The sequence below is a fragment of the Peromyscus californicus genome, unplaced genomic scaffold (assembly GCF_007827085.1).
Source record: "Peromyscus californicus insignis strain IS unplaced genomic scaffold, ASM782708v3 Scaffold_5__1_contigs__length_169319896, whole genome shotgun sequence".
Lineage (NCBI taxonomy): Eukaryota > Metazoa > Chordata > Mammalia > Rodentia > Cricetidae > Peromyscus > Peromyscus californicus.
The window spans coordinates 102323968-102340106 of record NW_026294573.1 but is presented as its reverse complement, the minus strand read 5'-3'; the positions used below and the strand labels follow the sequence as shown (position 1 = coordinate 102340106).

At 43.1% G+C, this 16139-nt stretch overlaps 1 protein-coding gene across 4 annotated transcripts in view; it reads left to right on the top strand.

The window, feature by feature from the left end:
- The window catches only part of Frmpd1 (FERM and PDZ domain containing 1), a 112342-nt gene that overhangs the window by 46446 nt on the left and 49757 nt on the right, over positions 1-16139 (top strand). The gene's annotated exons all lie outside the window — the stretch shown is intronic.

Sequence of the window (16139 nt, the reverse complement as noted above, 5' to 3'; positions counted from 1 at the left end):
CAGCTGCATGTAATTCAACAGTGACATTTGCTTTTATCTCTGAGGGTTGCCTCAGGGACCCCAGGACAGCTGAGGTGAGGTGTAGGCCATACTGGTATTGGAGTCAGCCCTTTCCCACATCCTTTCCAGGGCTCATTGTCCATCTGATAAGGAGAATGAATTGTGTGACCAACTTCCCATCGTCCTCTTGGAGTGGCCTGGGCCCCGTGCCCCCAAATCACTGTCCAAAAAAAAAAAAAAAGAAAGAAAGAAAGAAAGAAAGAAAGAAAGAAAGAAAGAAAGAAAGAAAGAAAGAAAGATGCGGCCTGAGTTCCCATCAGTGCTGGTTGCTGCCTCTCTGGAGCTCCCAGAGGGCCATGCAGAGGCCATCTGCAGTGAGCTAGATAAGAAGCTCAGCTCTCTCTGAGATGCCCAATCTTGTCAGGCAGATGTGTAATCTGAGGACATGTGATCCCAGGATACCCTGGGCCATCATTTCCAAGAACATTTGTGTTTACCCTCTGCAGCACTGAGGACGATTTGGGGTGATGATGGAAATGGATATTTTCTGTTTAAATTGATGTGTATGCGTTTTTCTGTGACTAGGGGAAAAGCCAGACCTGACCAAACCTGTGGTTCAGTGAATATTAGTTTAGGGTGCCGTTAATGCGGAGGCACCACACCATGGTGTCATTTCCATGTATAGAGTGTGCTGTCAGGGTGGTGGCCTGGCAGTTTGCTGACATGGACAAAGTCACAGAGGCAGCTGGCAATCATCTGTCATTTGGGAATGCCGCCATGGATTGTGGTGACCCTGGGTGCTTTCTCCAGAGTTGTGTCCTGTGTCTCGTTTGCACCTGGTTCAGCGTGAGATGGCCGAGGATGCTGATGGCCAGGGCCTCGGACACTCCAAGTGTGAGATGAGAAGTTAATCACACAACTTATCGTCAGCATCAGATGGAAAACAAGCCCCGGAAAGGATGTGGGGGAGGACTGTGTCTAACACTCATGCTATGGGGCAAAGGAAGCCTAGGGAGCCAGTTGGGAGTTACTGGTTTTTCTTTGGTCCATGGTAAAACTCCTGTTAGGCACCAGAAGCCCTTTTCTCTAAAACAAAAGGCGTTGGGTGGAGATATCTCTTGAAAAGACAAGCTGAGGAAAGGAAGATGGAGGAGGCACAGGCGCATGAGATGAAGTAATGCCATTCAGCTTCTCCTGGACTGCTTTTATGAGAAATGAAGTAATGCCATTCAGCTTTTCCTGGACTGTTTTTATGGCCCGGGTGAAATGACTTGTGAATAGATTCTGTATCAGACCAGTGTTGACTGGGATCCTTCAAGGGAAAAGATATAAAATGCCTCCCTGGGGTCCTGGTGGCCGCTTCTAGAGAAGTGTCATGTGGTCTAGGACAGATGCCCCTTCTTTTTTCAGAATGACATTTTCTTGGTAAGTGGCGTATCAATCTGAATTCCTTCTAAGAAATTCAGGTGAATTGCTTATCCTTCACCAAGCTCCTTATCTATCCTTCATCAAGCCATGGCTGCTGTAAGGAACCACAGCAATAGCAACTCCTTTGTATTAGAGATGTACATACAAGGCTGGGTGTGGTGGTGCACACCTAGTCACCCAAATTGGATCCCTAGAACCCGATGGTAGAGGGAGAGAACTGACCCTTGAAAGTTGTTCTCTGACACACACATACAATGCAATTAAGAACTTTTTAAAAAAGACAATAAAACTAAAAAGTTAATATGAGCTTTCCTAAAATATTTACTAATAACTTTTTCTTTGGTTTTAGAAGTTTAAATAAATTATTCTGATCTTACCACTGCATTTTAGGCTTCTGTGTCTCTGTCATTCATTCAACAAACACTGCACAGTGCTCAAAAATCACTGCTAGGCTATGCATGGGTCCTACTCTCCTCCTCCCTTCAGGGAACTCATAGTTGAGGGGACAGAAAACAAGCCCGGAGTCCCCATGGAGTTAGAAAGCACAGGCAAGATGTAGATGAGCTGGCCTCAGCTGGGTAGAAGGGCATGACGTGGTACTGTGATTGGGGGCCTGTGAAACTGACCTGAATGTGGTGAGGCCCGAGCTATGTGCCGAAGGTCAAATCTAATTAGAATTAGTTCCAGAGAAATGGGAGGTCCTCACAGACACAGTGAAGGGCTTCAGAGGAGGAAAGAAGCCTCGGGATAGAGGATTGAAGATCTTTATCTGCTCCAGGCCTCAGTTTGTCTTCAAGTTAGCCCATGAATCTGTAGGTAAAAACGTTAATTTCTCCTCATTAGGCTTTGAGTACTGTGTCCCCCTAAAAGGCTTATGGATTGAAGCCTTCATTGCCTGCGGTGGGATTTTGTCAAGTGATTGGGTCCCAAGGCTCCGACCTAATCAATTAATTAATCCCTTGATGGATTCATACGTTGGCATATTGGAAGGTGGAACCTCCCTGGGCTAAGTAGTCACTAGAGGAATGCTCTGGAAAGATGGACTGTGTTCTCAATGAGGTGAGCAACTTCTGTGTCTACTACTGTGATGTTCAGTCTTATCCCAGGCCCATAGCAATGGAGCCGGCCAGTCAAGGACTGGAAACTCTGAACCAAACAAACCTTTCCTCTCTTGCACCCAGTCACGGACTGGAAACTGAGCTCAAACAAACCCTTTCTCTCTTAAGATGTATTCGTGGGTATTCCATCAGTCATGGGAAACTAACACACCCCTTTCCCCCAAATTTGTCATAAGAGCCGTCTTTTGGTAGAAGATAAAGTTATATTCATGCAAAAAGCTTGGAATTTAGGGATAAGGAGCCCTAGAGGAATAAAGGGAAATTACAGGATGGTAGCATTTCAGATCTGTGGAGAAATTGCTGGTGAGGTTAGCAGACATAAGCCAGAGGCCTTGCGACTTCCACACAGAGAGCAAGCCAGGTGCCCAAGTCTGAGCTCAGTGCTGTCTTCAGGAGTCCCCAAGTTTTATCTAAGACCCACGTTAAAATGAGCATTCTCAGGCCCCACCTGACACCCGCTGAATCAGTTCTTCCTTGCCTGTGGTTCTCTCGTTTCTTCTTTTTAAAAAAGGACTTAAAAAGTGTTTTTTATGTGCATGGGTGTTTTGCCTGCCTGCATGTCTGTGCAGCATGTGTGTGCCTGGTGCATGTGGAGGGGGCTGGAGTTAGAAATGGTTGTGGGCCGCCGTGTGGATGCTGGGAACCAAAGGGTTCCAGTGCTGTTAACCACTGAGCCATCTCTCCAGCCGCTGCCTCCCAGCAACTCCACCGCTGCAGTGAACATTGTTATTTTGTTTTCTCTTTTAAGCAAAATTGTTCTATTTTTCTTTTCAGAATAACAGAATCACATGGTGTTTCTATATTGTTTAAAACAAGGAAATTGAGTTATATGTAACAAATGACCTACAGCTTACAATGTAACCATGTATAATATTCTCATTTCTATTTATAAGATAAAATATATTAATAGTTTTCCTTAAATTAAAGTTTTATTTCTTAGGATAAATCCTACTTAACTGTGATACATAATCCTTATAATGTACTGCTATTGGAGTTTGTTGGCAATTTTTAAATTTTAAAACATTTATTAAGAATAATTTTATAAAGGAGAGGAATAGATACAAAGTACATGATAAATATGCATGAAAATGGCTTAGGTAACCTGTGTAATAAAAATGCAAAGATTAAAAACATGTATTAATTATAAAAGAGTAATGATTTAAATGTATACAAGAGCAGAGAGAGTAATATAGTGAACTTTATGTATCTATTTCTCAGCTGGAGGAATTAACATTTTCTTACTTGGATCTTATTTCAGAATTGTGTGAGCGATTCACAAATAAAATTGATCTCAGTATCCTTTCTTTAGAATAGTCTTGCTCTGACTTTAAACTCACAGCTATCTTTGCATCAATAAGATAGTCTGGTTATATGCTCTCCTTTTCTGTGCTGAAGAATATTTTCTATTAACTCTGAGGACAGGGTTCGAGTTCCTTACAGTTTTCAGGTTGTTGTTATTTCTAGTTCTTTACATGGGGGCGCAAGGGCATTGGCCTCCTTCAGTTTCGGTAGATCAGGCTGTAGTCGATTGGTCTTCATGGAGCTAAAGGTTAAAGAAGTTTGTGGAAACCACAGAGTAAATGAGCCAAGGCGTTTGCACTGGGCAGAGCGCAGTTTGAGAGCTGACTTCTGATTTAGGAGCTCTAAGCTTACTTTCCCCTCTCATTCTTGGTGACCTGCATGGAGTGGCTTTTAAACTCATTGTTTTATTTCTATGTATGTGTGTATGTACGTAGCATGGTTGGGCAGGTAGCATGGAGGCCAGAGGGTATTGGATCTCCTGGAACTGGAGTTACAGGTGCTTGTGAGCCGCCTGTTGTGGGTTCTGGGAACCGAACCAGGTCCTCTGCAAGAGCAGACATTGCTCCAAACTGCTGAACTCCAGTCCCATTTGTCATGTCGTGCCCCACCTCCTGCCAGTGAATGTATTCTTTTCTTTTAAATTTATTTATTTTTAGTTTATGTGCATTGGTGTTTTGCCTGCATGCATGCTTGTGTGAGGACGCACAGACAGTTGTGAGCTGCCCTGTGGGTGCTGATGATTGAACCCAGGTCCTCTGGAAGAACAGTCATTGCTCTTAACCACCGAGCCACCTCCCCAGCCCCCAGTGAATGTGTTCTTATCGAAATGGGTCTTTTTGCTACAAGCATCATGGTGAGCACATCAGGGGAAGACCAGAATTGACCTCTTAGTCCCCTCAGCTCCCCTTTCTTATTTCTCCCTGAATAGCCTGCATGGAATGTGTCTTCCGTGATCTAGGGAACTCTTATCAGGATTCACTCTCATGCCAGGGGTTGATAGTGAGGTCTTGGAAGAGGCCATTTCATGAAGCTGTCGTGAAGCCAGGAATCTGCTTGCTGGAATTCAGAGCCTTACTGGCTAACTGGAATGGTACGTTGCTAACAGGAAGCCACCTACCGCAGCATAACTAAGTATAGTCTTCGTCATTTCTCATTTTGTTAAGAATAACTTACAATACAGGTTTGCGAATTTTTGTTGCTCTCATACAAAACCATATTAACTCGGTCTCAAGTGGTATTTTATTCTAATTTGCTATCTTTTTCTGCTTTTATTTTAATTTTGTTCACTTAGGGAATGCCGCATTCACTCATTCAACCAATATTTGCTAGGGTGACATCGTCCTGAGAGAAAACAGAGATGTCGTAGTTCTTGTGCTCAGATTGCTAATAGTTTACTAGGGAGATAGAAAATGGTGGGGAAAAAGCCAAGCTAACGTAAGATCTTCACTAATAGGTTGAAAAAAATCACAGGCTAGGCTTGGAGAGATGCTGACTGCTGTTCCAGAGGACTCAGGTTCAATTCCCAACACCCACATGACAGTTTTCAACTGATAACTCAAGTTCCAGGAGATCCAATGCCCTGTTCTGGCCTGTGTGCACCAGGCACATATGTGGTACACAGACATACATGCAGGCAAAACACTCTTACGTACATACACAAAACTAAAATAAAACATTAAAAAAGAAAAATCACAGAACAGCACAGGTGTGTCTTTAAAATTTGAAGCCTTAAATATCATTCGTAAAAGCTTTACCTTCCCTAAAGAGAAGAATGCGTTTCTATCTCTATAATATGTCGTAAAACGCACAAGCCTAGGGGCTGGCGAGATGGCTCAGCAGGGAGAGGCGCTTGCTGTGCGAGCCTGGCCACCTGAATTTGACCCCTGTACCCCACAGGAAGGTGGAAGAAGAGAACTGACTCCACAATTGTCCCCTGACCTCCATAGGAGCACCATGGCATGTACACACACACCCCACTCACACATTATAATAGTGCACACGTGCGAGCACACATGCACACACACACACACACACACACACACACACACACACACACACAAATAATAATAATAAAAAACACAAGCCTAATCTCTTTCAGGGATGATCATTCCTTTTTTTTTAATAGATTTTAAGGATAATTTCTCTTTCTCTCTTTTTTTTTCAACTCAAGAACTTAGTGTGTGAGGAGCCTTTCTTGAAGTACATCTGAGAATTACTTTTTGTGTCCTTTATATTTGAAACACACTTTTCAGTTCAAGACATTTTATTATGATTTTTGCGTTTCTTTGCTGTGTTTTCCTCTTTTAATTCCTGTTGTTGATAAGTTGAACATACTCAACCTGGCTCTTGTCTGATAGTCCGATTGAATTGCTATTCAACTTGAAAGGTGTCACATAAGTGATTTCTGCCCTGCACGTTCTCTGCTTTCCCTCTGTTGTTAATTTTTCTGTAGCACGTGGCAGCTTTGAGTACCACCTCTCAGACCCCTTTGGGATGTTGATACCCTCAATTTAATGCCTAATTGCTTTTAAGATGTCTGTTAGCTTTTCATACTCAGTCCACCCGTCTATTTGCAAAATATTTTGAAAGGGTCTTTTCATACTCTGTTCAGTCCATACAGCCAGGAGTGGCTTCTGCTTGAGAATTTGGGCATTTAAGGGGTTTGTGCAGAAATGGTGTGAAGTCAGAAAAGACCGATCTAAAGCCACCCTGGACTGTGAAGAACTGCTAGAGGAGCCAAGGATGCTTAGTGAGGCAGAGGAGACCTAAAGGCAACACGATGTCTGTGTTGAGTCCAGAGGCCGAAGAGGGAGTGGGTGGGTGCGCACAGAGAGGATGTGTCACAGCAGCAGTACTACCACAGGAGACCAGGACTGTAGAGAGGTGGGATTCAGCTGCGGGCAGACACTTCCGTGCAAGGGGATGGTGCCAACAGTGAAGGACAGAACCATCGGGGGCCAGATGATTCTTGGCATTGGGATTGTAGCAGAGGTTCTAAATGGTTGGGGATTATCTGCCTCTTTCTTTGTTCCATTAGCCTAGCAGCCTGGCAGGCAAATATTAAAGCCATTAGCAGGTCATTCTCTTGACTTTAATGGTCCTGCTTGGACCTTGCTGAGTCAGGGAGCACTTTTAATGGGTTCGTTGATGTGGCCATCTGTCTGGTCTTTGGAGATCCCTAGATGACGGCACGGGCTTACCCACAGTTCAGATATATAACGCAAATTAATTATTTTAATTAGAGTCATATACGTTTATAGAAATCAGTTAGCTGAACTGTATTTGGCAGCAGTCTAACAATCTCTGTAAGTAAATGCTGCAGTTGGATGACCTTCCCTGGGAAAGGAAAGCTGGTCTTCAGTTCTTGTAGGTGTATGTGAGCTCTCAGAAAACTCTGCAGTCCTTCAGAGACTGGAACCACATGAGAAATTTCACATCTGTGGTGCTGTGTTTGCTCCAGAACTTCCAAACACTCAATGTAGGATTTTAAACCTAAAACAGAGGGCAACAGGTGTCAGCTCTCCCGGCTCCTACTCTAACGGAGGCTTCCAATCACATGGCTGGAGGAGCTGCAGAAGCTGCCCGGCCCCGACTCCATGGAAGCTTCTCTCTTATATTCCTAATCTTAATTCTTTACAAAATTCATTCCCTCCTTGGAGCTCAATAAAGGTCTTGACTGAGTGTGAACTGAAGTACTTCCCTCTGTGGCATTTCTCCATTAATCCTGGGTCTCCATCCCAGAGTCATGGGGATATGTACTGTCCATAGCAGCCTTTTGGCTATTTGTGAACCGTGATGATGCAGGCTACCTCTATACTGTCCACAGCAGCCTTTTGGCTATTTGTGAACCACGCTGATATTGGCTACCTCCAGGTTTTGTCTAAGATATTTCCAGATTGCTTCCCCCCTCTTTCCATGCTGGGAATGGAATCCAGGGTCTTGCCCATATTAGACATTCGTCCCTCATCCCCAGCCCAGTGTTCTCTGATTCTCAGGGAATTGTCACATGGCTTATTTTAAGCCTCCTTACCATCCTAGTTCCTTGAAAGTGTGATGCTAAAAAAAAAAAAAAGACAGTTAATATTCGTATCCTATGTCCGCCAGCTAACTTGATCCCCTAGATGAACTCGTGGGGGCAATCACCTTTGGAATCAATATCCTGGGGATGTCACTACACATTTACTTTCCTGTCTCTGTATTGTTGGAAATCTAAGACCTACGTTCTTTCTCCTCTATTGTCAGTATCACAGAAATCCAATGTGATTTTCGTGTCTGCGGCAGGGAACATTAAGTAACCTTTATTGTAAGAGTGCCTAGAGGTAAGGAAGGCGTGCCGACGTCCCAGTAGAAAACCAACAGGAACAAACGCAGGAAGAGCAAATGTGAACAAGCAGGGCCTGTGAGAAACATGTAGACAAACCGGCTGCGAAGTAACTTAAATCACACTGTAACGGGCCTTTGTGATGGAAGATGAACGTGATGTGTTTCCAGCTAAAAAGTGCAGAGTCTTGGGAGGCAGAGGCATGTGGATCAATGTGAGTTTGATACCAGTGAGAGCTGTATAGTGAGACCCTGTCTTAAAAAAAAATGTAGAGGAGTATAACATCCTATTTTTGTGGAAAACATACTTTTATATTGTAAAATATGGGTTTCTGTAAACTTAGGTGGGAGTTAGCATATTGTTAACAGATGTTAATCATGTGACCTCTGAGGTGATACTTGAAGTAGCCTGGGTATTTTGGCTTATTTTAACGTGATAGGGTGATGTTGTCTATATTTTTTCAAAGTTTGTTTGAACCAATAGCCAGACATAACTTTCTCCATCCTATTAGAACATATTCTTAAGGGATGTGTTTAATGTTTATGAGAGTATGAATATTTACTTTTCACCTTCTGTATTATACAATATAAATATTTAAAATTGTAATTTATTGTTGCTGGATTCTAACGGCTCCCTCGGGGGAGTGGGTGAAAAAGCGCGGTGTCAGTGGCACAGACCCTGGGAGTCAACAGTTGGAGGCAAACAACAAACTTGTTTATTTAATAACAGGGAAGCCTTCTATACCCTCCTCCCAGCACCCAGTCTGTGTCACAATCTGGTGGCGTTGCGTGGTCGTCCCTCATTGGCTGGGCATGATCAGGAACTGTGACAGCACCTGTTGCTAGGCCCTCAGGCAGACTCCAGGTTGGCTCATAAGGAAGTACGTTATGTGCATGCCTTGGCAACTGGTTTGAGCCAATTTCCTGGACCCTATGGGCATGTCCTACTACAATTTATTTTTATTTTACGTGTGTGGGTATGTTTGCCTGTATATGTCTGTGTGCCACATGTGTGTTCTGCTCACAGAGGCCAAAGAGGGTGTCAGATCCCCTGGAACTGGCATTATAGACAGTTGTGAGTTGTCGTGTGAGTGTGGAGAACCAAACCTGGGTCCTCTGGAGGAGCAGCCAGTGCTCCTAACCACGGAGCCATCTGTCTGGCCCCCAGGAATGTAAATATTTGGGTCAAGATTCGCAGTGTTTTCATCACGTTGATAACTAGAAAAATATTAATGTTTATAAATTCCTTTCGGGCAGGAGTGTGGATTGGCACTATCTTAGAAGCAATATAGACTTCAGATTTTTTAAATGAAGATGAGCCAGCAGAGCATGGTGGCGCACACCTTTAATCCCAGCACTTGGGAGGCAGAGGCAGGGGGATCTCTGTGAGTTCTAGACCAGCCCTGTGTACATAGTTCCAGGACAGCCAGGGCTACATACAAAGACCCTTTCTCAAACAACAACAGACAAACACAAAGAATATGTGCTTAAAGAATTTCACTGCTAAATGTTTATCTTAAGAAAATATCTGGTAAGTGGCCATTTGCCATGAATAGGATTTTCACTGCAAACCTCTGAGTGCGTGTTTGAGTGTGTGTACACGCGTGCATATGCATGCACTTATGTACACATGTGTACATATGGATAGCTGAGTTCAATGTTGAGTGTTATCCTCTGTCTTTTTCCATATTCGTTTTTGAGATAAGGTCTCTCAATGAACCTGGAACTCACCATTATGCTAGGCTGGCTGGCTGGCCAGTAAGTCCCAGGGATTCTCTGCCCGCCTTACACTCAGCCTGCTCTCCCTGCCCGCCTTATACTCAGCCTGCTCTCCCTGCCCGCCTTACACTCAGCCTGCTCTCTGCCCGCCTTACACTCAGCCCCACTCTCTGCCCGCCTTACACTCAGCCCCGCTCTCTGCCCGCCTTACACTCAGCCCCACTCTCTGCCCGCCTTACACTCAGCCCCGCTCTCTGCCCGCCTTACACTCAGCCCCGCTCTCTGCCCGCCTTACACTCAGCCCCGCTCTCTGCCCGCCTTACACTCAGCCCCGCTCTCTGCCCGCCTTACACTCAGCCCCGCTCTCTGCCCGCCTTACACTCAGCCCTGCTCTCTGCCCGCCTTACACTCAGCCCTGCTCTCTGCCCGCCTTACACTCAGCCTGCTCTCTCTGCCTGCCTTTACATTCAGCCCCGTACATGGGAACTCAGCTCCTCATGGTTTTGTGGCAAGCACTTTGCCAAGAGACTCATCTCCACTGTTTTGTAAAAGTGAAAATTGAAAACAACACAAATGTATGATGATAGATTGACTAATTTATAATCAGAGAAAAGACCATACTATAAAGCCATTTGAAATGACAGTATAAATACTTACATATGATATAGATGATAGAGAATGATGTTCACGAAACTATAAGAGGGAAAATTATAAGACCCCATTTTAATTTAAAAATGAGCTGGGCGGTGGTGCCTCACGCCTTTAATCTCAGCACTTGGGAGGCAGAGGCAGGTGGATCTCTGAGTTCAAGGTCAGCCTGATCTACATAGTGAATTCTAGGACAGCCAGGATGTTACACAGAGAAACCCTGTCTCAGAAACAAAACAAAACAAACGAACAAAAAAGCACACATGTAAAAATAAAAGAAGAATGATAAATTAAGCTAACATTGGAGAGTGGGGTTTTACATAATGTTATTGTACTTTCTAATGCTTTACTCTAAGCCTATATTATTTCAGCCTAAAAATTAAGTAAAAATATTTGAAAATTTAAAAAATGTAGAAATTTCTAGGATAAGTGGGTAGCTTTCAACCCCTAGAGACAGCATCTTGAAACTCTTCTAGTTGTTTCCTCTGGTGTTTTACTACAGATTTCTGGAAATAGTTTTCTTTCTTTTTTTTTTTTTTTTTTTGGTTTATTGACACAGGGTTTCTCTGTGTATCTTTGTGCCTTTCCTGGAACTCACTCTGTAGCCCAGTCTGGCCTCAAACTCACAGAGATCCACCTGCCTCAGCCTCCTGAGTGCTGGGATCAAAGGCGTGCGCCACCACCTGGCTTAGTTTTCTTTTTTGAGACAGAGTTTAGCCAAGGCTGGCCTTGAACCCCCTGCATAGCTGATACTGACTTCCTTATCCTCATAAGAGTTAGGACTACAGGTGTGACCACTTTGCTCAGTTTATGTGGTGCTGGAGGTTAAACCCAAGGCTTTGCATGCTAAGCCACTACTATACCAACTGATAATAACTAACCATCATGGTAAATGAGGATTAACTTGTACATACTACATGATTTTTCTTCACTATATTTTCCTGTGTCATCATATTATTATTATTTTGAGAAATCACCTCAGTGTTTACATTATTATAAAGATATAAATAGTGTCCAGTGCTGAGCCAAATAGTGAGCCATACTTTTCTTTCCTTTGTAAAAAAAGATTTATTTCTATTTATATGGACATGTGCATGTGTGTATACGCACATGTATGCAGGTGCCCCTGGAGGCCAGAAGAGGGCATTAGATCCTTGGAGCTGGAGTTACAAGTGGTTGTGAGCCTCCCTGTGTGCATGCTAGGAACTGAACTCAGGTCCTCTGCAAGAGCAGCCAGCATTTGTAGCATTTGAGCTTTAAGTAAATAATGCCATTTTTATTCTCAATTTTTATATTTGGTCTATTTTTCCTACCAAATGTTTAGAAGCTCTTTTCTGTTTCTAGTTTTTAAAATTTTGCCTGGCATAGTTACCTGTACCTTTATTCTTAGCACTTGGAGACAGAGGCAGGTAGATCTCTGTGAGTTCAAGGCCAGCCTGGTCTAGATAGTGCATTCCAGGACAGCCAGGGCTACATAGTGGCACCCTGTCAAAAGATAAAATAAAATAAAAAGTTACAGTGTTGTTCCCTGCAGTTTTCTTCATTCATTGTACAGGATGGGTTTGGGGGTGAGGTGAGGAGAGGGTCTCCCTGTATAGATGAGGCTGGCCTCAAACTCATGATCCTCTCGCTCTGCATCTCCAATAGCTCTCACAGGCGTGATCAGCTGCCTTTGCTGAGGTAGATAGTCTCAATCTGGAAATTTTAGTTCTTTGGGAAAAACTATTGAATTGAGACATTGTGACCATGGCAACTCTTATAAAAGGCAGCATTTAAGTGGGGCTGCTTACAGTTTTAGAGGTTCAGTCCATTGTTGTCATGGTAGGGTGCATGGTGGCATGCAGGCAGACATGGTGCTGGAGGCGTAGCTGAGCGTTTTACATCTGGATCTGCAGGCAGTAGGAAGAAAGTGATACTAGGCCTGGCTTGAGCTTTTGAAACCTCAAAGCCCTCCCCCAGTGACACACTTCCTCCAACAAGGCCACACCTCCTAGTCCTTCTTAAGTAGTGCCACTTCCTGATGACTAAAGATTCAAATATAAATGTTGTGGTTTTTTGTTTGTTTGTTTGCTGTTTTTTTTACTCTTTGGGGGCCCACCTCCCAGCTCCCAAATAAATACATGGAGACTTATTTATGAATGGCTGGCCTTAGCTTGGTTTGTTTCCAGCCAGCTTTTCTAACTTAAATTATCCCATCTCTCTTTCACTACGTTTTGCCTCTGGGCTTTTTAACCTCTCTTTATTCCATATATCTTTCTTTCCTTCTTACTCCGTGGCAGACTGGCCTCTCACTCTCCTTTCTCTTGAGCCTAGATTTCTTCTCGTATTTATTCTCTCTGCCTGCCAGCTCTACCTGTCCTTTCTCCTGCCTCACTATTGGCCGTTCACCTCTTTATTAGACCAATCAGGTGTTTTAGGCAGCCAAAGTAACACAGCTTTACAGAATTAAACAAATGCAACAAAAGAGACTGCAACACATCTTTGCATCATTAAACAAGTATTCCACAGCATAAACAAATGTAACACATCTTAACATAATATTCCACAACATGTGAGCCTATGGGGGCTTTTTACTGTTATTCTTTGTAATTATATGTGTGTGTGTTTTCGAGTGTGAGGGCACATGTATGTGTAGGTGTGTGCTGGTATCAGCTTTCATCACTTTTCCCCTTTTCATGGAGATGTAGATAGACTCTCAGTTGAAGCCAGAGTTCACCAAGCTTGTCTAGTCTAGCCAACTCACACCAAGGATCCCCTGCCTCTGCCTTCTAAGGCTGGAGTTACAAGCAGGCTGCTACACCCACCAGGCATGTATGTGGGGTTTGGAGAGCTAAGCTTCTGTCCATATATGGCAAGCACTTTACCCACTGAGGTCAATGAAGGGGCCATTGATGGCAACAATATGCACTTTGCCAGAGTTGAGGGCAGCTGTGCTGACAGGGTGTCCAATACAGCCAAATCTGTTTCCTCTGACCTTCACTATCATGTCTGAGTTAGTATGTCACAAGAAGATGTAGTTGTCTCTGGAATGTGGAGGATCACAGAGCCTAGAATTTATGTTTTATTGTATGTATGTCTGTGTTCACCTTTTGTTCATTAGTTTGTATTTGCTTCCATTTATTGAAAAGCATATGCTTCCAGGTTTTCAAGGCATTTGGTTTGGGGGTATCCTGTGCTCATTTGGATGTGCCTTGGCAATCCTCTCCCCCTGCACCTCTGGGAGGTGCCCCACTGTCACTCTGGGTTGCCTCTGGATTCTTTTTGATTGATGATGATGATGACGATGATTTAGTTTTCGAGACAGCATTTCTCTGTGTAACTCTGGCTGTCCTGCAACTCACTCTGTAGACCAGCGGGCCTCAAACTCAGAGATCTGCCTGCCTCTGCTGGGATCAGAAGCATGTGCCACCACCACCCGGCCCTTGATCATCATTTTTCAGACTATTCACTTTTCTTTAGTCATAGGGAAGGCTGCTCTTTCACCGCACAGCACCGTTTTTGTCAGAACTGGTGCTTGTATCATGCTGGCCCTACCAACTGGAAACTTTCTTATGCAAAATAGCACTGGGGAAAAGTAAAATGGCTAAATGCAAATAATCCTGCTTTGGGTCCTGGAACAGAAAAGGGACACTGGGGAAACTGGTGAGATTTTAATATTGCCTGCAGTTTGGTTAATAGTATTGTGCTGATGTTAATGTCTTAATTTTGCAAAAAAAAAAAAAAAAAAAAAAAGAAAATATTAAAGATTATGTAAGATGTTATTTCCAGAAAGCTGAGGGCAGGGAAGTTTGGCAACTCTGTGTTATCTTTGCAATGTTTTAGACACCCCAAAGTATTCCTAAATAAAAAAGGAAGTTTCTGTTCGGGATGTGTGTGCATGCATTTTGAGACAGGGTATTATGTTGCCCTGTTAGGCCTTAAACTTACTGCATAGCTGAGGATGATTTTGCACCTGAACTTACGATTCTAGGCATGCGCCACCCACCACACCCGATTTATGTGGGATTGAGCTGAAGGCCTCAGGCATGTTAGGCAAGCAGCCTCCCGACTGAGCTACATTCCCAGCCCTCAAAAATAAAAAGCTGACATAGAACAAAACCCCATCTTACAGATGTGTAAAACTCACCTTTGAACCTGCCCTTGCTGTCTGTTCGGGGAGGGAGGCAGAGTGAAGCCCTTTAGCAAATCTATGTGGTAAATGGTGTTTTAGATTTCCTGCCCTTTCTGGGGTCATCTTAGATGGCTTTTATTTTTCTTAATAATTCTCCTTGTCAGCCAGGTGGTGGTGGCACATGACTTTAATCCAGCACTCAGGAGGCAGAGGCAGGTGGATCTCTGTGAGGTCGAGGCCAGTCTGGTCTATAAAGTGAGTTCCAGGACAGACAAGGCAGCACAAAGAAACCCTGTATAGAAAACAAATACCTCCTGTCTCCAAGGTTTTCTTGAGCAATTGTATGGTGCTAAACAGCATAATGGCCTATAATTTGTTTTTATTTGCTTTGTATCCAATTTTATTTTCCACTATTGTATTTTTATTTTGTGTGGTTATTTATTGGGTTATGATGAAATTACTTTGGTGAATTGAGACCAGTGTTTTTAAAAAGTGAAATGGATTAGACAATAGAAATATCAATATACATTGATTTATGAAACATTAATCTTGAAATATATCTCTTTTCTTGGTGATCTGACAACATCTATCAAAGCACAGATGCATGTAGCTTTTGACCTATCACTAGTGAATCTATCCAGATATACAACTGTATACATGCAGAAATGATGTATATACTATGTAACTCATTGAGTATTGTTTATAATAGCAGAAGACTGGCAATAACCCAAATGTCTATCAACAGAAGACTACTTTTTAGATTACAGTACCGTACTGTAATCTAGATATAATGGAATAATCAGTTAGCCAAAAGAATGAAGAATGATTCTATGTACTGATATAGAAAGATATCAAGGATATGTATTCAAAAGAGAAGAGAAAAACCTGGTGCAGAGCAATGCATATGATGTGCCCCTTTTGCAATGAAAAGAAGTATAAAATCTTGGTTTGTATTTACTTGCCCAGGCATAGAGAAACTCAAAAGGAAAGAGAATAGTATGGGCCCAGGAGCTGGACAGAAGGGGCCACATACTGTATAAGTATTCATTTTTACCATGGTAAGAAGACTTAAGGGTACCTTCTTAGCAAACTGTTTCTAAGACAGGGTCTCACATCCTGAAACTTGCCATATAGTTGAAGAAAACCTACTTCTGATCCCCCTGCCTCCACATTCTGCGTCCTGGGATTACAAGATTGCACCATCATGCCCAGTTTATGAGGTGCTGGGAATGAAACCCAGGGTTCTTTGAATGCCAAGCAAGCACCCTACCAACTGAGCTACATCATTCCCCATCTCGTCACACGATTTTTAGCTCACAATACAAAGCCTTTACATCTTTTTTATAAGCTGGTATGGAATTATGCGGGTAAATTAGCTATTTAAAAATTAAGTATAAAACATTGAGCAAAAACCCGTATTCAGAAGAATATACCAGTCATATGACTAAGAGTGCTGTCCTGGGCTACAGAGGCATCTCAGTGAAAAACTCTGG